Raw genomic sequence first — 21931 nt, 5'->3', positions numbered from 1 at the left:
TCACACTTGCCCCTCCACCTTCTACCATGCATGTGTAAAGACAGTTCTTCTCTCCAGAGAATGTGGCAACAAAGCACTCTCTTGGAAGCAGAGAGCATCCCTCACCAGACAATCAAACCTGATAGTGCCTTGATATTGGGTTTTTCAGCTTTCAGAATTGTGAGAAAATTTTTTCTTCTTTATAAATTACCCAGTCTCTTGCATTTTGTTATAGCAGCACGAAATAGAAAAAGATGAAGAACCCTGGAGAAGTCCATTGACTTCCCTGAGTTGAGGAGTTGGAGCTAAGAGTTCAAGGAGGCCAAGGAAGCAAGAGTTCACAGTGCTGTCAAAGTTGTCAGAATCAAAATGGAGCCATTTGTGTCATGCCATGACAAAATGGAACTGGGGAAGGCCATGACAGGAGGGTTCTCAAGCATGTTTGCCTGATAACAAAAATATCAAAACAGATTGCAAAAACCACAACCTTGCACAAGGGTCACCACAACCTTGTCCAGTAAATGCTTCTGCAAGGATGTCTGCCTAGCAACTTCCTGTTTAACCTTGGACTGATTTTCCCTTATTATTGATCTCAGTAGCCAAGCATGATTGATTAAAATAATAATAATAATAATAAAAACCTAGGTAATCTTCCTCATTTGCCTTTAAAAACTTCTCATTGCCATCGCCTCAAACTCTTTGAATATACACATAATTTACATGGTATGCATATTCCCATTGCAATGCTACTCCTAAATAAATACTATTTTCTTTTATAGTCTCCCTGTCTGTTTGTTATTTAGTTGGAGAGGGCAGAGTACTACAGAGGAGAAAATTACAGAGAATGAAAGCCCAGAGATCTGCAGAGGGTTCCCTTTGAGTATTCAGCCAAATATTGATAAGGATATGCATGTGAGCAAATTATCGAAGGCTGGAAAAAGAAACACCCAAGGAGCAGAGGAGACAACCCCTAGGGCTCACCCAGAGCTGGGAATAGTTTGTGTGCCCACCAGTGAGAATGGAAGGCCTCTTAATTCAAGAAGCATTGGATAGAATACTAAAAACATTACTACCTTACTAAATGGGCAAAATTGGCTACTAAAGGCTGCTCTGGTCCCACTTAACAAGCCTTAAGAATAACAACAACAAAAAGAAGCAAACTGTTTCTAAGTAATTTAACAGCATCCTAGGACGAAATTCAAGAATATGTATACAAATAAAAATCCAGTTCCCAAAAAGGTAAAATTCACATTTTCTAGCATATAATTAAAATTTACCATAGTTATAAAGAAGCAGGAATATAGAGCCCATAATGAAGAGAAAAATCAATCAATAGAAACAGACCTGGCAATAATACAGATTTAGTAGACTAAGAACATCAAATCAGTTAGTATAACTCTATGTCATATATTCAAGAAGCTTTGAGCACGCAAAGACATGGGAGATAATGGAAAAGTACTCAAATCAAACTTGAAGAGCTTAAAAATACAATGTCTGAGTATCATCTGAACACAAGTCCTTAACACATACTGTTGTCTCTGCCTGGAACACTCTTCCTCTCCCACTTCATTTGCTAAAAGTAAACCTTCAGGTTTCATCTCTATCATCATTCACACAAAGAAAATTTGCCTGGTCTGCAAGTTATATCACATCCCTTGACTAAATGATGTTATAGTTGCAAATACCATTCATTTACTGTCCTTATCACAAATATAATTTTGCATTATTTGTATAATCTGTGTCTCCATCAGTATTCCAAGCACCATGGTGATACAACTCTTGTCCGGTTTTCTTCACTACTGTCTAGTGCCTAGCACAGTGCTTGTAAATCCAAAATTGCAGACAGTTTTAAATTTGTCAGCTCAACTCTATGAGTCTTGATATTTCAAATTAGGAACATCTGTATATAAAAAGAAATAAACGTAGTCAGCCTTTAGGATGCAGGGAACCAACAGGTTTCCCCTCTCAATAGCTCTTTTTGTTAAGAAAACACAATGTTTTCGCATTTCTTCAGCTGCAGTACCCAAGGGATACACAGAATTATACCTTTGGTTCTGAAGCAGACAGCCCTAGACTTTAATCCTATTTAATCCTATATTTAAATTTTAATTTAAATTTAATCTTTTAAATTGTGGGGAAGGATTAATGGTATTAAATGCCTTCTATGTTCCTATATTACTGATTTGCACTTGGAGTTTTCTGAAATATTAGAAACACTTGGTACAATTAACTAAGCTGGAGATGCAAAATGCAAGTGTTACAGAATGCCAAAAGAGAAAGTTCTGTTTAACAGTTAAAAAGAAATGACTTCCAGTTGGTTTGTCTTGAACAAAACTATTGAAACAAAAAACTTTTAACAATATATCAATGGATACTTTCAAGTAGCAGATCCTCTTTTCCTCCTTTGATTCCAACTGGGACCTCAGATGGTGGAGCAGAACGCTCGTGAGGACTGTACAATGCACTATTTACAGCAGTGAAAATGACTGATTATATTCCTAATGACTCAGTGTCATAGAAGCTGCAATCTTGGAAACATGACTGCACAGAGAGGAAGGTGATATAGGAAGTAGGGCCAGTTTCTTGTTCTTATACTGCATCTTTGAATGATTGCTTTCTTGGAAGATAATTTTAGTAGGTCAGATTATTGTCAAACACTAATTTTTGAAGGGAATATTCAAATGTTTTATTATCACGTGTTGCATATCCAAATGGAACAAGCCTAATTGATTTTAAGGTGCATTTTCTTTTGAGATAATGCAATAGCCATCAGTGTTGAATCTTTAAAATGTAGCAGAAAGATTCAAATGCTTTAACATTTAAAAGTTAAACACATGAACTGAAAGTTTGAAATTATGTTTAAAATGAGGTAAGATAATGTTCTATGTAGTCCTGGGTGTGCCCTAAGTGAAAAAGGCATCGGTTAGCACCCTGAAATTCTATTCAAGTGGCCACCTTGTCCTCTCACAATAGGCCAGTTGCTCTAATTTGTCTCTTTTGAAAAATTGTAGACCTCCCAGCTAGAAAGATGTGCCAGTCTCCACCTCTTCCCTAGCTACAAAGATGACCCAAGACTGAGAGAGTCTATGACTGTCAGACTACACCTTTTAGATCTTTTTTACACTAGGAAGATAAAATTGTGGATATATGAACAATTAAAGTGTAGTGTGGTACGTGCTGTGTAAAACCTTTGTATTAGCTGGGTAGGCTGTTATGTTAAAATAGCAAACATCACACATCATTTCCACCCACAACCATTGACCAAAACTAATCACGAGGTCCTGCATAATTGCAAGGAGATTGAGAAATATGGACAGCAATGTAATGTTCAGTGAACACCACTAACTTTTTTTTCTCTTGAGACGGAGTCTCGCTACTCTGTTGCCTAGGCTGGAATGCGGTGGTGTGATCTTGGCTCACTGCAACCTCTGCCTCTCGGATTCAAGCAATTCTCCTGCCTCAGCCCCCTAGGTAGCTGAGACTACAGGTGTGCGCCACCACCCCTAGGTAATATTTGTATTTTTAGTAGAGGCGGGGTTTCACCATGTTGACCAGGATGGTCTCTATCTCTTAACCTCGTGATCCATCTGCCTCAGACTTCCAAAGCGCTGAAATTACAGGCACGAGCCACCGTGCGGCCTAACACCACTATCTTTAGCAAAAACATTAACTCTGTCTTTAAGAACATGAGACTTGGAAAGAGGAATGCCAACATTTAAGCGTGCCTGTGTGTGTGTGTAACTGCTCATTTACTCCTCTTGAATCACTCTCTTATGATGTCACAGACACCAGGGGCAAGGTCTCATAAGAAAGGAATAGTGCCTCAATCGTACTTATTGAAAGGAATCTTGAAATATTTGGATGAATACTTCTTTTAAATTCATAATTTTGAAAGAAAAAAACTAAGCTCAAAATAATCACACTTTACCTTATTTTTTAAAACTTCCCTTCTATACATACATGTTTATACAGAAAATAGACTCAAAAATTCTCTGTCAATCATGCAAGCACACATGCATATTATTCAAAATCCCTCCTTGGACAATTGGAAGCCATTTTTCCATAAGAATTTTAGTAAATGGAAAAAGATATATCTACAATTTTTACTTATTTCTGATATCAGCTTTTTCTCAGGGAGGAGAAACAGCTTGTATATTTTCCTACCAGAATCCAGAAAACAAATTGGAAAATTTAGCTATTCAAAAACTCCAAATAAAATTACTTTCATAACTCTCTTGCTGTTTTCACTCTAGTTAATCCTATGGCTTTTTCTTTAATAATCTTTTAGTCAGACTCACATTTCTTCCCAATTCCCTGCATGCATTAACAGTTCAATGTTAAAAATAAGATACTCTTCATTTTCAAGTATGATACAACAGCCTCAAACTCCTCAGGGCGTTTTAATGAAGATTCCATGTGTAGCTGCCCCTAAAAGTTTCCCACAACACAGGAAGAGTTTGTGTGTTTGCACATGTGTGTGTATACACGTGTCGGGGGTAGGGAGACTGTGATAGGTGTGTAGTACATTTGGTTAGAACTAAATGTTTTCATAGGGTGGGTGAATGTATTCTAGAGATAAAACAGAAATGAAATGACCTCTACCCAGCCGAACCTGCTCCTTAAAGATGAAGTGTACAGAAAAGAATGAGTAGATTACCTATTACCAGACCCCATATCTAGAGATTAGAGACAAGCTTCACAAAGAATTTACTTTAACCAATAGGATAAGAGGGTGAAGAAAGACTTAGAAAGAATGTATCCAGTCAAGATAGAAACAGTCTATCAAAAACAGACCATTAGCCCAGATAGTAATTATCTTGGAAAAACAAGAACAAAAAGGCATTAGGATTCCTTCAGGCAACTTGGACCTGACACTGACATTGAAAGACGAGTTCTGAATTTTAGGACTGACCTATAGGAGGAACAACTTGGACTCCTGTGTTCAACTGTGCTCTCCTCACTCATTACAAAATTACTTGGATGACCTTCTCTCATTTCATATAGGTAGGTTTTTCCATATGAGATACATGTGAAAGTTTCTATGTAGGTAGCTTAGAAGTTGTACTTTGTTAATTAAAAGTTTTCAAGTTAATGGGCTTCATTCATTAAGAAGTCCTATTTAAGAAGGAACACACAACCTAAATGATAGGTTTCCAAGAACAGTAAATTAAATGAAATTTTACCAAACTGGCACCGTTATGGATGGAATGGTGTCCCCTTAAAATTCATAGGTTGAAGTCCTAACTCCCAGTACCTCACAATGTGACCATATTTGGAAATAGTGTGATTGCAGATATAACTGCTTAAGACGAAATAACAATGGAGGAGAGTAGGCCTCTCATCCAGTATGCCCAGTGTTCTTACAAAAAGTGGAAATTTGGACACAGACATACATGCAGGGAGGATGCCATATGAAGATGAAGGCGGACACGGGTTATGCTTCCATAAGCTAAAGATTGCAGGCAAACCACCAGAAGCTAGGAGAGAGGCATGAAAGATTCTCCATAACCTTCAGCAGGAACCAACCTTGTCGAAACCTTTGTCTGAGACATCCCGGATCTGGACCTCTGAAACAATAAACTGCCATTGTTTAACCCATCCAGTCTGTAGTAGTTTGTTAAGGCAGCACTGGAAAGCGAATATAGGCACTGAGAACAAATATGCTTTACCTCATCAACACTCATATGCTAAGTGCATATCTCCATAGAAACCTAGGACATCAACAACATTTTTCAAAACAGGCCTGGGTGCAGTGGCTCACATCTGCAATCCCAGCACTTTGGAAAGCTGAGGTGGGTAGATCACAAGGTCAGGAGTTCAGAACCAGCATGGCCAACATGGTTGGTGAAACCTTGTCTCTATTAAAAATACAAAAATTAGCCAGGCATGGTGGTACGCACCTGTAATCCCAGCAACTCGGGAGACTGAGGCAGAAGAATTGCTTGAACCTGGGAGGTGGAGGTTGCAGTGAGCCCAGATAGCGTCACTGCATTCCAGCCTGGGTCACAAGAGCGAGACTCCATCTCAAAAAAAAAGGCAATAATTTAAATATTGTCGTTATCCTGTGTTATCCACAATATTATCTATTTTCATCACAGAGTGCAGCCACCACAGTTAATAGTCAAAAGAAAATATATAACCCACTGGGTTTCCTTAGTCTCATAATACATCTTGCTACAGATTTTTTCATATCAGTATCATATCCTAGAGAACTAACAAGGATGTCATGAGAAAAAAAAAAAAAAAAAGAAAAAGACAATTTTCTGAGATGTCATTTTCAAAAAGAAAAACATTTAATCAAAGGAAAACTGAAAGAGTCTTAGGAGAAAAGAGACTGTACACATGTTTACTTCACTAGGCCCTTATACCTTTCCGCATATTTTTCTGCACCACTGACCTTAGCCTCAGTAGGGAACAGATTTCTTCTCTTATTCATTCACCCACTTTTACTCTGCTTTCACTCATAACTGTATCAACTTTCTACCTACTTCACTCTTCCCACATTTTCTTCATCTTCCTCCCATGACTCTCTTAGATACAATGCTGGAGACACAGCTGCCATAACTTCAGTAGAAGTTAAAGTGTGTGCAGAGTGGCTGTTGGGTTAGTTTTGCTGATCCCATTTAGCTACTGGTTAGAGGAAGTGATGATGTAGATTTAAGGCTTGGTTTCTGGCAGCAAATTTCAATAGAAAACCCTTGCTGGACTTGGAGGCATAGGGAGCAGCATGAGTCCAAAAGACAGGCTTTGAGCAAGCCGTGGAAGATTGCAATCAGACCAAAAAGGATGATGGTGAGAAGTGGAAGCATGAGGAATGAAGGGTATTAAAGATGTGAATACCAGTAATAATAGTAATAATAATAATGATACTAAAATTCATGAACACTCATATGCTAAGCACATATCTTCCTAAGAACACAGGTCATCAACAAATACTTTTAAAACAATGGCAATATTTTTTAAATATTTACCTATAATTTATGGGGAAAACAGACTATTTTATCTTGCTGATTGTTCAATAAGCATGTGCTGAACAATGTTTTTTAAATATTGAATTTCTCTAGAAAAATCTTTTTTAAAAAATCTACTCATTGGACAAAATAGTTTAAAATTCCAAAGATTATCCTATTATTATATTTTTGCACGAGATACTTTGGTGTGCTTCTTCATGATAATACAAATAGAATACTGAAGCCATCATCTCATTGTCAAAAATTTATTTCAAATTATTTAACTAGAAGACACAGAAGTTGGCAGTATGGTTTCTGGAAGTTACAGTCTATCAACCTCTGCCTCTTCCAGGCACTCCTAGTTATGTCAGAATTCTCTCACCACAGTGATGTCATGGTTGACAACTGTGGTCACAAGGATCTGGACTAACTAGGGACATCTGGAAAAGTGGGTGTTTGACCAAGCTGAGAATTCCAGGAGAATTGCTGAGAAGGAAGGAATGAAGTTTTCATTAAATCAGGCAACATTTATCAGTCACCAACTTTCTTGAAGACTCTCTGTTATGCCTAGCCCTTGAATAACTGACACCCATGTTGGAGAATTATGACCCAGAAGGGAAGGGTTTTCAGCCCTAGGGCACCATTCCAATAAGCCCTTGAAAATAGTTCTAAAAATAAAGTTGATTTTTCTACTAAGGGGCCAGGATTTTGTATTTTGATTTTTAAATCTCTCTCTCTCTCTCTCTCTCTCTGTTGCCCAGGCTGGAGTACACTGGTACAATCTCAGCTCACTGAAGCCTCAACCTTTGGGGCTTGAGTAATCCTCTCACTTTAGCCTCCCAAGCAGCTGGGACTGCAAGTTTGCATCACCACACGTGGCTAATTTTTGTATTACATGGTAGAGATGTGGTGTCAGGGGGGTTCACCATGTTGCTCAGGCTGGTCTCAAACTTCTGGTTCTTGTAATTGAAGAAAGTTAATTAGAAATTATCTAGAAAAAAATTATGCTAATTTTCTGGACATATTATCCCTCTTTATTTTTTTCTTGGCAAACACATAGCCCTTATTATATGCGAAGCACTGTTATAGTAACTTTTAAAAAATTAACTCATGATTTATTATAACAACACTATGATGTATGTATTATTGTTATGTACTCAATTTTATAGAAGAGGAAATTGAGATTCAGAGCTAGTAAGTAACCTACCCAGGTTTACATAGCTAGCAAGCGGGTGATCTTTTAGTAAGGTGATAAATAGACAAAATAAATTATATAGAAACAAAAAGGAAAATAAATTATATTCCCTGTCCAGGGACTAAATTAAATTAGAACAGGATTCCTTAAAAATTGACAGTACCAGCTTAATGAGACCAGAAGAATAAGTCCTGGTGTCCTACCACACAATAGAGTGACTACAGCAAATAACAACATAGTATATACTTCATGACAGCTAGAAGAGAAGGAAGATTCTAAATATTTTCACCACAAGGAAATAATCAATGTCTAAAGTGATAGAGACCGTCATTACCCTGATTTGGTCATTATATAATATATTGAAACATCACATTGTACCCCATGAATATGTGCAATTATTACGTGTCAATTATACATTTTAAAAATTAAGAAAATAAAATAAATGGAATGATACATTTAAAAATCTTGAAGTTCATACTTTATTATTTTTTTCTATTTATTTATTTTATTGCATTTTAGGTTTTGGGGTACATGTGAAGAACATGCAAGATTGTTGCATAGGTACACACGTGGCAGTGTGATTTGCTGCCTTCCTCCCCATCACCTACATCTGGCATTTCTCCCCTTGCTATCTCTCCCCAGCTTCCCACCCCCCACCGTCCCTCCCCTATTTCCCCCCAACTGACCCCAGTGTGTAGTGCTCCCCTCCCTGTGTCCATGTGTTCTCATTGTTCAACACCCGCCTATGAGTGAGAACATGCGGTGTTTGATCTTCTGCACTTTATTATTACTTTTTTTGAAGTTCATACTTTAAACGAGTGAATTGTATGGTATGGAAGTAATATCACAATAAAGCTGCTGTAAAATGAAATAAAATTTCACTTCCATACTAATTCAGACAAAAGATAGCTAAGAATATGTGTAGCTGAAAAAAAATGTGGTAAGATAAAATATTCCCAAAGAAAACTGGGCTATCCTATCATCACCTTCGGACTGGGTAAAGAGCAATTAATCTAGGTGAATCTTTACTGGATGTATTTAAGTGTTTGGACTATGCAGCCTCTTTTGGGTAAAACATTTCATCACAAGCTCAAGTGATAAACACTACTGAGCTTTAGTTTCCTGTCTTAAAAAATAGTAATAATGACAGTACCTACCTCATAAGCTTCTCTCATATGGTGGTATGGTGTCCAGATAGGATTTTTGAGTACTGGCAAATGCTCACCAATCAGTATACCCCTCAAAATGGTCCATATGCTTTGCTGTGAATAAAAGCCAGAGAGGGAAGACTTCAATATGCACACAATTTAAAAGTAAATGCAAGCATGTATATCAGTCAATACACCCATTAAGAGCCAAAAACAGTTTCCTTAACTTCCTCAGACCCCCAAAAAAGGTTACTTTTCTTAGGTTAGCAAATGTGCTTCCTTATTTCTCTGATATTGGAGGTTTTAAAAATATCAAATCTCTGTGTAACAATGCAATATGAGACAAAGTCCTATTCAGTTTGGAGAACTTTATGAAACTCATTTATGTACTGACCCCTTGGTAAGTAACTTCTGGGATCAGAGATCAGGCGACGGAATAGAGGAACAACCAACCGAGGAACCACATCTGTGAGGAAAGCTTAAGCTTTATACTTTATTATATCTTGGAATAGAAAATCAAAGCCATTCACAAATCTGATTATGATGCATGAATAATATTATAAATTACAATTACATATTTTATAACGTGATATTATTGGCTATCTGTTGAATAATAATCCACTAGTATCTAATGAATAATTATTGATATTACTATATATTTGAAATCTATGATATAATGATAATAGTAATCTGTATGATTACAAAGCTTGATAATAAATAAGCTCTAATTAGCAAGCTTCCCTTTGAGAGTTCTTAATTTCATTCACCTAATATAGTTTAGGAGGAGAGGCTATAAATTGAATCTTCTAATGGAACCATTAGAGACTCCCTTGAGCTCACACCAAAGTGAATTTAGACCAAGATACCTCAAGAATTATTGAATGAACTGATTCAACTGATAACCCGTGGATTCATAGGATTCCCCAAGCTCATGGAAATACATTTTTAATGTCATGAGGCTGAGACTGCTCATCAGATCTTACCACTGGCTATGTAGAAAGACCAATTCATGAATTTCAGGGAGGATGTCTACTACCTTCTTTCTTGTGAATCCTCCTGCTACCTATTCCTGGTTCAACTTTATGTCCTCAGAGGGATTCCCCTTTTCTTCATGATGCTTGTCCTCCAGTGATTTCAAATTCTAGGAGAGCAAAGACAACCTTGTTCACTAATAGACCTGAATTTTTATCATAATGCCTGGCACAAAGCATACATATAATGAATATACATATAAATTCACATACAAACACATATATAGATGTACGTATGTGCCTGTATGTATCTGTATGTGTATTGAGACACAGAGGGATAGTACGATGGATAGAAAGGGAGGAAGTAAGCTGACTTTCCTATTACAGAGGCCAATAAGAATGAGAAAATGCCCTATGTTTAAGTGCATCTCAAAATCTCATGTGCATAAAAAAAAAAATTGCAGAATCTTGTTACATTGCAACTCTCTGTTCAGTAGGCCTAGGCCAGAAACTGTGATTGAGATTCTGTAGATCTAACCAGCTCCTAGATGAAGCCAGTGCTGCTGTTTCTCTGATCACACTTCGAATGGCAAAGCCTCAGATAACCTGGACCCGGGTGCTGGCCAAAAATTACTAATTTAGCAACCAGTGCCTCAAAAAACATGCACTATGTAAAAGACAATAAGTTACTTCATAACAAATACTATGCTAAGTACCTTAGGCAAATTTTCCCATTTGATCCCTTCTGCAAACTAGTAAATATTAGTATACAAATTTAATAATGTAGCGACAAGGAAATTGAGACATAAAGAAGCTATATGGCTTTTGCATCTTATATCTAGCAGACATTCCACCCCCAACTCCTTTCTTTTAAAAAATCTTTTGGTGAAAGAATTTTAAAAGAAAATGAGTCTCTGGTGTCAGGTTTTGTCTGATGTCTCATGGCTAGAATGGTTTATTCCTAGTAAGTGCCAAGATATTAGAAAAGCCCATTTTTAGAAGGTTGAGAAGTCACAAGTCATATGAAGAGAAACTAGGGAGAAGAAGAGAGAAAAATAACAACAAACAAAATAGCAATCCTGGAAAATCCATAGAGGCCACATTCCTCAGAATTCCATATATCAGTAGGCAGGTATGAAAGTGTCTTATGCTGTTATTTTCTTCTAAAGTTTAAGTTGTCCAGATTCAGATCGAGGGGCTTTAAGAAAGCAAATCTATGTTCTTGGTGATTTCCAAATAGGAAAAATGCAGGGGAAAGGGAAAAGAAAGAAGAAGAAAAGTTGAAAACACTATTTTGGAGACTTGTAGTCAGAAAAAATTAGAATTCAGTCAATACTGTAGAAAATTAAAAAAACTGAAAAACATTAGGCAAGACAAGAATCCAACAACAGGTGTACTATTGTTTTAAAACATAATTTTTCTCTTTCCAGTTTCCCATGTTTACTAAAGACAAATCATGGTAGAACCCGTTTGCTTTATTACACCTGGCCAGATTATTTGTAAAAAGTACAGCAAGAATAATTATTTTTCATACAGGCTTTTTAAATTAGCTTTGATGGGCCAGGCAGTGTGGTTCATGCTTGTAATCCCAGCACTTTTGGAGGCCAAGGTGAACAGATCACCTGAGATCAAGAGTTCAAGACCAGCCTGGCCAACATGGTAAAACCCCATCTCTACTAAAATGCAAAAATAGCTGTGTATGGTGGTGGGTGCCTGTGGTCCCAGCTACTTGGGAGGCTGAGGCAGGAGAATCACTTGAACCCAGGAGGCAAAGGTTGCAGTGAGCCAAGGTTACTCCAGCCTGGGTGACAAGGGTGAAACTCCATCTCAAAAAAAAATAATAATAAACAATAAATAAATACAAATTGGCTTTGATAGAAGTTTGTTCCTTAGAAGGAATCTCAGATAAGATTTATTTAAAGCCAAGCCCAGCCATCATGTGCGTACCATCAAATATGTGTGAGTTGGGTGAATTCTTTTCTTGAGGTCCCAAGATAATTTGGGGTCCCTGGGTCTGTCAGAAAGTGATGCTCTTTACTTATCACAGGTCAGGAACTCTGTACAGGGGCTGTGTAGACAAGATATGTGGCCAGTTTTCCCAAGAGGCTTTTATCGGTTGTATAAGTCAAGTTTGATTCCTTAAAGGAAAACACTCCATTCCAGTCAAACCTTGGTAAAATAACCAGTTTCTCTAATTGTGTCCTGTTACAAATGAAAACAGATTGTTCTTGCTCTTATGCAAATAACTATATTGCCATAAATTAAGAATACTCATAAATAGTTTCCAAATTCTGGAGAAATCAGGTAGAGAGAAACAAATATGCTCCAAATTTTGTTCATAGAAATATACTTAATTGTTAAAAACTGTCAATAGCTCAAAAGAAACTTTTCCTTGACTCTGAAAAACAAAGAACTAGTAACATTTTAAGCAAAAAGTCAAAACAATTACTTCTGTTGTCTATTAGTTCAGTCCATGCAGTTAATTCCTGTTCTACTTGATATTTATGAACATTTCAGCTTCCTATGAGTCCTGCGTTTTTCCTCTATTCTGATGTTATAGTCTCCAAAGTTATCAGAAAACTGCATTCAAGAGCACCTGTCAGAGTTTTATAGCTGATTATACTATTGAGGATGCTTGCCCATAACACAGCCTCAGGATGTCCTGATGACATGTGCCCACGGTGGCCAGGGCACAGCCTGGTTTTATACATTTTAGAAAGACATGAGATATTAATCAATATAGGTAAGATGTACATTGGTTCTCTCTGGAAAGGCCGGACAACTCAAGCAGGGAGGGAGCTTCCAGGTCACAGGTAGGTGAGAGACAAATGGTTGCATCTTTTGTTTTTGATTAGCCTTTTCAAAGGAGACAATCAGATATGCATTTATCTCAGCGAGCAGAGGGATGACTTTGAATAGAACTGGAGGCAGGTTTGCCCTAAGTAGTTCCCTGCTTGACTTTTCCCTTTAGCTTAGTGACTTTGGTAACCCTGTTTTCTTTTCCTTTCACAAATGCGATTCTGTTTAAGAAACTGTCTGAGATAGGTTCCATGTAAATTACAAGTCCTGGTAATCAGGTCACTGCCATCAAACACTTTTTGGGGGAATGCTCTGACTTATCTATCACAGTACTATTTTAAGGCATAAAGTATTGAAATTTGCTGTAAGTATAGTTCCAAAGGGCCTCTTTATGATGTAGTAGACAATTTCTTTTCATGCAAAGATTCAGGCAATTTCTCAGGAGTGTGCTGCTTTAGGGTACAGATGCTGCACATATGACTCAAATTAACTCCTACAGTAAAATATTAATCTACTCCTCCATCACTTTTCCTAAAAGTATTAAAAAGAAGTCATTTAAATGTTGTTGCTAGAAGATTGTAGAGACCAACTTCAAGGAAATGCATCTTCTAATCATCTGGGTAAGGTCATGGCTTTATTTAAATATAATAGTATTTAACCCTGAAATCTTCATAAAAGTAACATCTATACTTTGAGTGCCAAGGCCAGATTATCTGAATGCTTGTTTGCAGCTATCTGTATTACATGTCCTCTCCAAAAGATTCACCTGAACCAATGACAGGATGTTAAGTGACAAATTCACAAGCAAAGGACAAACAGAAAAATGTAGGAGTTGAAAAAGTAGGGATAGAGGTCAGTAGAGTGAAGAGAAATGAAAAATACATTTTATGAAAGGTTTTTAAATGCTTTAACATATTTTTGAAAAAAAAAAAGTGTATACCCCAGTGGATTTTTAAGAATCACTGTTAATTGTCACTCTCTCTTCATTGGCCTTGGGGTCTCCAGAGAATTTTCTTCAGGAAACATTTCAGTCTTGAAATCAAAGATAATGTTGTGATCAAAGCTAAGGAAAAAGTAGAAAGTTAATCAATATTGAAGTGGTGATGACATTTTAATTGCTTCAACTTGTTACCAAACAATTATAGTAGACTTAGCCATATTATTTGTGAATTAACTATTGTATGGTTGACTCACAGAACTAAAAAGAAAATAATCAATCTTATGCTTCTAGTGAAAAAAACAGACCTACAGACATCCACAGTCCTCAGAAAGCTTAATTTGCTATTTCCATAGAAAGTGGATATACAGAAGTATGACTACATTGAAATATGAAATATGAAAATATGAAAACCATATTTCTTAAATTTGCTGATGTAAATAAGAATATATGAGGAAATATTAGATTTCTGTCTCCACCAAGACATTAATACTGGATCCTTAACTTTAAACAGTCTGCTGTGCTAAGAGTTTACTATGCATTATGAGTTTCTAACCTCAACCATGTACTCACTGCAGAAAGGAGTACTGGGTATTTGCTGAGACAGGATCAGTGCTAAGCTTTCTCATGGCACTTCACACTCAAATCACACAACGATACAATGCATTATTATCCCAACTTCACTGTAGTTGTCTCATTGCAGACATTCTGCCCCATCCTCATTGTCCTGCAGCCATAAGGTTTAGAAGACAGGATAAAAACTGGACCTTTTGTTTGTAAATTGTTTTGATACCTGATTCACATGGAAATCTGTTCTGATAATACTGTTACAAATATTTAGCAGAGATTTTGAATGTGTCTTTACCTGGGTAGGGCCAGATCTAATATCCATTGTTTTATTTTACCTGACATTAGGATGACACAAAAGAACAGTAACATATGCAAATAAGTGCCTCATCCTTGATGACAATATATATTTAGAATGAGATGTATTAATGAGGTTAAGCTGTGGAGAAAAGCATAGGATCTCTTCAAACTTGCTATTTAAAGTCAGTGTCTTAATTTGCTCCTGGCAAGTAAATTTTATGAAAAATGCAATAGGTTGTATAGAGATTTTCCCTCAGCTTTGTCAAGATGAAAAGACATTAAGTACTTTGAAATGTGATACCATATTTTAAAATGTGATATATTCTGTCTCCTATAGAGGACAATCTATAATTTTCCTCATATTCTGGATTACTTTAATCTATAAATTTAAAAGAGAAAGACTATTTCCCAAATAAGAAATGAAGAGCAGTTTGATTTTGTCTAATTCATTGTTAGCCCCACTGAAAGAGACTGTGTTAAGGAAAGTTGCCTGTGTTTCAAAGGCAAGAATTTCCCAGCGCCATAACTCCATCTACATCCCCATCAGGGACCAGAGGGGTTTCAAAGGTAAAGTTCTTTGTCTAACTTTCCCACACATGGCCTAAGTAGAAATTCCAGGTGAGCTTCTTTCTTCAGAAAGCCCCCCAGAAGCCCTGAGAGGAGGGGCTCTGTTGTGGGCCCAAGCAACCAATCTAGGATCTGAGCTGAAGATCAATCACTCCAGAGGAAGTTTGAAAGAATTCCTCTCATTGGACAAGAACGTGAACGAGGAAGGAATAACTCCAGGGCTAAAATCCCCCTGCTCCCTTACCTATAAGGATTTCCCTCTCTGGGATCCCCTCTTGCAACAACTTGGGAGCAGTCTTTCCCTCTCTACCTGTGCGGATATCCCCTCCGGATTCCCCTCCCATGGCAGCATGGGAGCTCTCTCTCCGCCTAATAAATCACTCTCTGCTAACTCTTTGGGTCCGATATTTACTTGAATGGTAAGCTCACTGCACCTCCAGGGCCCCTTCTCCCATTCTTGGGGCAAAAAAGGCCAAGAACCTTGAAGAGCATGAAATCCGGGAGGGAGCAGAGCCCCTGCATCACGCAACCTGGTTACAGGAGGAAGCCAAAAAATAAAGGAGTTGCTTAGACTTTCTGAAAGCCAGTAAAATTTTGAATCAGAAAATCCCACATGCCATTATAACACTCAATGCCAAACTCTTTTTTGCTCTAAAATTGTCCTTCTCCTGGATTGTTGGCCCAAGGTTTATTTTTACAGTTTTACTCTGCATCTGATCCCTCAGAATGTGTGTTATTTATTGTTTTAACTTTACCAATATTATTTCTTAATGATTGGATTTGCAGCTTAAATCTCGCCAATCACCAGTAATATCTATCATTACAGTGTTTTTTTTAATTTGCTAAGAGCAGAACCAAATTAGTTTCTTATTTTCTCTGCTTTCCAAAAAAACAGGCAAATGAACAAAATCCCAAGCCTTTACTGCCACCCAGTGGTTTCTTAGAATTTTTTCAAAAAAAAGCATTTTGCCAGGTCAGGATTAACATTTTAAAGAAAACTTTTATTCTTGAATTGCTAGAATGTTTCAGACATTTTAATATGAAGCAGCTGGAGACAAAATCTTTTTTAAAAATAACTACACACATCTACTATGAGTATATCAATGATGTTATTTTAAACCATGTAACAAAATGATAAATATAACAAGCCATTCTTATCTTACTTTGTTTGACAGGTACTTTTTTATTTGAAATACAGATTCATCAGAAGTTACAAAAATAGTATATATATTTCTATTAAAAAACTGCCAAACTACTTCCTGGGTGACTCTATCATTTTTGATTCCCACAAAGTTAAAGAGATTCCGTTTCTTGGCATTATCATCAGCATTTAGCATTATCACTATTTTTTTTTTTAGACAAAGTTTCACTCTGTTGCCAAGGCTGGAGTGCAATGCATGATGCGTGCTCACTGCAGCCTCAGCTTCCCAGGTTCAAGCCATTCTCCTGCCTCAACCTCCCAAGTAGCTATGATTACAGGCACCTGCCACCACACTCAGCTAATTTTTGTATTTTTAGTAGAGATGGGGTTTCACCATGTTGGCCAGGCTGATCTGAAACTCCTGACCTCAGGTGAGCCACCCACCTTGGCCTCCCAAAGTGCTGGGATTACAGGTGTGAGCCACCATGCCCAGCCCACTACTTTTAATTTTAGCCATCCTGATAGGTTTTCAGTGGTCTCACTGTAGCGTGAATGCATTTTCCTAATGGCAAATGATTCTGAACACCTTTTCTTGTGCTTATTTGCCATCCACATCTTCTCTTTGGAAACATGTCTGTCTTTTGATCATTTTGTATTTTTAAAACTGTTGACTTTCAAGAATTCTTTATATATTCCAGATACAATCTCTTTGTCCTATATGGGTTTAAAATATTGTCTCTCACTGTGTCAGACAATATTGTCTCTCACTGTCTTTTCATTCTCTTAACAGGGTTTTTCACAAAGCACTTTGTTATTTTGATGAAGTCTGATACGGTTTAGCTGCGTCCTCATCCAAATCTCATCTTGAATTCCCATGTGCTGTGTGAGAAGCCTGGTGGGAAGTTATTGAATCATGAGGGTGAGTCTTTCCTATGCTGTTCTCATGATAGTAAATAAGTCTTACAAGATCTGATGGTTCAATGAGGGGGAGTTACCCTGTCCCAAGCTTTTTCTTTGCCTGCTGCCATCCATGTAAGATGTGACTTGCTCCTCCTTGCCTTTCACCATGATTGTGAGGCCTCCCTAGCCACATGAAACTGTAAGTCCATTAAATCTCTCTTTCTTTTGTAAATTGCCCAGTCTCTGGTATGCCTTTATTAGCAATGTAAAAATGGACTAATTCAAGGTCCACTTTATAAAAAAAAAAACTTTTTTTCACATATCATGCTTTTGGTGTAATCAATAAGAACTCTTTGCCTAGCTCTGAAGATGTTCTCTATCTGATTTTTCTCTAAATGTTTTATATTCTTAAATTTAATCATTAAGCCTGTGATCTATTTTGAGTTAATTTTTTAGTAAAGTATGAGGCTTTAGTCAAGGTGAGTTTTTTCAAATGTCCAATTGCTCCAGCACCATTTGTTGAAAAGAAGATCCTTCCTCCAGGAATTGTTACTATACCTTTGTTATAAATCAGTTGAGTGTGTTGGTGTGTACATGTGACTTTTATTTCATCATTTAGTTAAACAGATTGCATAATTAATCTCAACAGCCTTTTGATGACAGTAATATAAAAATATTGATAAGATAACTTTATCAAAATAAAAACTAACATTAAATGTCTTTGGCTAGGAATACACAGAAAATTATTCAAAATGGGAAATGAAATCTTAAATAATCTTCACATCACATGCCAGGTTCAAACCTGATTTTAAAGAAAAGGCTCTATAACAAATCAGCAGAGAGTCACACCCTTAAAGAGACTTTCATGGTTTAAATTTTGGCAAGGTCTTTTAGCAGCTAGCTATAGGACCTCTGAGGCCTGACTACTGAACCCCTCAATGTCTGCATTTTTCATCTCCAAAATACAAGTAATAATCTACCTCCCTTCTTATGTTGCTGTGAAGATAAGTTAATAACTTAGAAAAATGCTTGACATATTAAGAACCCAATTTATGTCATCTATCATCAATCAAATCTGATATAAAAAGTCTGATATTGCCAGTGACAGCTCAAATCACACCTATCTTTCAAGATGAAATATATTCATCCTAAGCCTTGGGCAAGTTTCCTAGTCTAAGTCCATTTCCTCATCTGTAAAATAGAATTGTTATGAGGAACAAGCGAGCTAAAGTATTAGGAGGATTTATCACAGTGCTCAGTTACAAAGGAAATATCATTCAGGACATAGGCATAGGCAAGGACTTCATGACTAAAACACCAAAAGCAATGGCAACAGAAGCCAAAATAGACCAATGGGATCTAATTCAACTTAAGAGCTTCTGCACAGCAAAGAAACAATCATTAGAGTGAGCTGGCAGCCAACAGAATGGGAAAACATTTTTTCAAGCTACCATCTGACAAAGGGCTAATATCAAGAATCTACAAAGAACTAAAACAAAATTTACAGGTAAAAAAACAAACAAATCCATCAAAAAGTGGGCAAAGGATATGAACAGACACTTTTCAAAAGAAGACATTTATGTGGCCAAAAAACGTATGAAAAATGCTCATCATCAGTGCCCATTAGAGAAATGCAAATCAAAACCACATTGAGATACCATCATACGTCAGAATGACGATCATTAAAAAATCTGGAGACAACAGATGCTGGAGAGGATGTGGAGAAATAGGAACACTTTTACACTGTTTGTGGAAGTGTAAATTAGTTCAACCATTGTGGAAGACAGTGTGGTGATCCCTCAAGGATGTAGAACCAGAAATACTATTTGACCCAGCAATCCCATTACTGGGTATATATCCAAAGGATTATAAATCATTCTATCATAAATACACATGCACACATATGTTCATTGCAGCACGGTTTACAATAGCAAAGACTTGGAACCAACCGAAACCCCCATCAATGATAGAGTGGATAAAGAAAATGTGGCACATATACACCATGGAATACTATGCAGCCATAAAAAAGGAATGAGTTCATGTCCTTTGCAGGGACATGGATGAATCTGGAAACCATCATCCTCAGCAAACCGACACAAGAACAGAAAACCAAAAGCCGCATGTTCTCACTCGTAAGTGGGTGCTGAACAATGAGTACACATGGACACAGGGAGGGGAACATCACACACTGGGGTCTGTTGAGGGGTGGGGAGGCTAGGGAAGGGATAGCAGGGGGTGGGATAACATTAGGAGAAATACCTAATGTAGATGATGGAGGGATGGAGGCAGCAAACCACCACGGCATGTGTATACCTATGTAACAATCCTGCAAGATCAGCACATGTACCCCAGAACTTACAGTATAATTAAAAAAAAAAAAAAAAAAGAAAAAGAACACTTGAAACTGGGTAATTTATAAAGAAAAGAAATTTCTTACAATTCAGGTGGCTTGGAAGTCCAAGGGCATGGCTCAGTATCTGGTGAGAGCCTTCTTCCTGGTGAGGACTGTGCAGACTCCTGTGGCAGTGCAGACAATCACATAGTGAGGGGGCTGAGCATGCTAACATGCTAGCTCAGGCCTCTCTTCCTCTTAGAAAGCCACCAGTTCCACTCCCATGATTGCCCATTAATCTATTAACCCATCAATGTATTAAGTCATGAGTAGATTAATTCATTCATGAGGGCAGAGCACTCATGATACACTCACTTCTTAAACATTCCACCTCTCCATACTGCCACATAGGGGCAGGGTGCGGTAGCTCACACCTGTAATCTCAGCACTTTGGGAGGCCGAGGCGGGCAGATCACGAGGTCAGGAGTTCAAGACTGCCACATAGGGAATTTGGTTTCCCACGCATGGAATTGAGAGGGGTACATTCAAAACAGCAGAAATGAAGGCCCAAATGGCTTGCCAAAGCCGAACAATTTCCTACATGGGAGCAGGAAAAAAAAATTTACTCACAGAAGCAGTAAAAACCCTGGAATATCATGAAATTCTCCAAGACTAACTTGAAAAGCCATTGTATCTGTGTTTTTTTTTTTTTTGACAAGTGACAGCCTGGCTCTCCTTTTCCTTCATGCCTAAATATAGTTGACCAACCTGAGAAAGTGTGATCATAACCAATTTGGAGAGAGAAAAGAAGGAATTTGGTCTAGGATCACTGTTGCCTGTGGAAATGAAGGGGAATTATTAGTTTCTGATATTCTGAAAATAGCTAATCAAATAGGAGTGTCTATACAAAGATTTATGGTAAATAATGTTCTCTCATGTCATGCATATTATTTAACTCTCACCACAACCTAAACATAACTAGGGAAAAAAATGTTTATTTTCTGGTAAAATAAAAAATATAGTGAGGTTTTTGGTTTGGTTTGGTTTTCTAGGAATTTCAGGGTCATTTTAAAAACATTTTTAAAAAAGAGTTGTCATTCCTCAGATAATGCAAGAGATGATTTTGTGTATTGGAAAGTGCCCTCTGAAAGTGTCACAGAGTGTTTTTTTTTTTTTTTTTTTTTTTTTGAAACAGAGTTTTGCTCTTGTTGCCCAGGCTGGAGTGCAATGGTGCGATCTCGGCTCACTGCAATCTCCGTCTCCCAGGTTCAACTGATTCTCCTGCCTCAGCCTCCCAAGTAGCTGAGATTACAGGCATATGCTACCACACCTGGCTAATTTTGTACTTTTAGTAGAGACAGGGTTTCTCCATGTTGGTCAGGCTGGTTTCAGACTCCCAACCTCAGGTGATCCACTCACCTCGGCCTCCCAAAGTGCTGGGATTACAGGCGTGAGCCACCATGCCTGGTCAGTGTCACAGAATATTTAAATGACACCAAACTTGTATAACATTTTACTGAGATGACATCACAGTTAAAATTTGCCTGTGTGAATAAGGCTTACACTGCTGCAGCAGGCTCTGTGGGAATGTGTATTCCTCTCACACCTCCAATTCCAATTACAGAGACTATCTGAAAAGGAATCAGGGACCTTGAGCATAACTCAGTAAGGAGGTCACAGTTGGGAAGAAAAGGAAACAGGCAAAATGAAAGGCAACGGTGTTGAATGCAGGAATCTTTTTTTTTTTTTTTCCAAGACAGGATCTTGTTGTATTGCCCAGGCTGGAGTACAGCAGGGTGACTATAGCTCACTGCAGCTTTGAATGTCTGTGCTCAAGCAATCCTTTCATCTCAGCCTCACAAGTAGCTGGGACTACAGGCACATGTCACCATGCACAGCTAATTAAGAAAAAAATGTAGAGATAGGGTCTCACTATGTTGCCCAGGCTGGTCTTGAACTCCTGGCCTCAAGTGTGAATTAAATGTTAAGAACAGCCATACTTGACTTTGTAATTGAAGTCTCAAAGAGTAAGAACTGTGAATTTTAAAAATATAACTTTAAAAATAGCTGTGTACGAATGGAACAAAAACAGTTTTATAAGGCATCTCCGCTTATAGAATATTGTCTCATCATGATCTCCAGTAG

The 21931-nt window shown here is 37.5% G+C and overlaps 1 long non-coding RNA gene across 8 annotated transcripts in view; it reads right to left on the bottom strand.

Annotated features, from left to right (window-relative positions):
- Positions 1-21931, bottom strand: part of LOC116565197 — a 155319-nt gene that overhangs the window by 84602 nt on the left and 48786 nt on the right. For 6 of the 8 annotated variants that reach the window (XR_004275311.1, XR_004275310.1, XR_004275312.1 and 3 more), the window contains 5 exons: positions 20162-20383; positions 19892-19971; positions 13983-14105; positions 10256-10413; positions 9282-9386 (listed from right to left, as the gene is read on the bottom strand). This is a non-coding gene — a long non-coding RNA (uncharacterized LOC116565197). Of the gene's footprint in view, positions 1-3563; positions 5608-7181; positions 7416-9281; positions 9387-10255; positions 10414-13982; positions 14106-19891; positions 19972-20161; positions 20384-21931 lie in introns of those variants that run through there. The other 2 variants (XR_004275315.1, XR_004275316.1) reach the window with 2 other exon arrangements.

The sequence above is a fragment of the Sapajus apella genome, unplaced genomic scaffold (assembly GCF_009761245.1).
Source record: "Sapajus apella isolate SASKATOON/1434 unplaced genomic scaffold, GSC_monkey_1.0 scaffold39, whole genome shotgun sequence".
Taxonomy (NCBI): Eukaryota; Metazoa; Chordata; class Mammalia; order Primates; family Cebidae; genus Sapajus; species Sapajus apella.
This window is presented reverse-complemented; position numbering and strand designations above follow the sequence as displayed.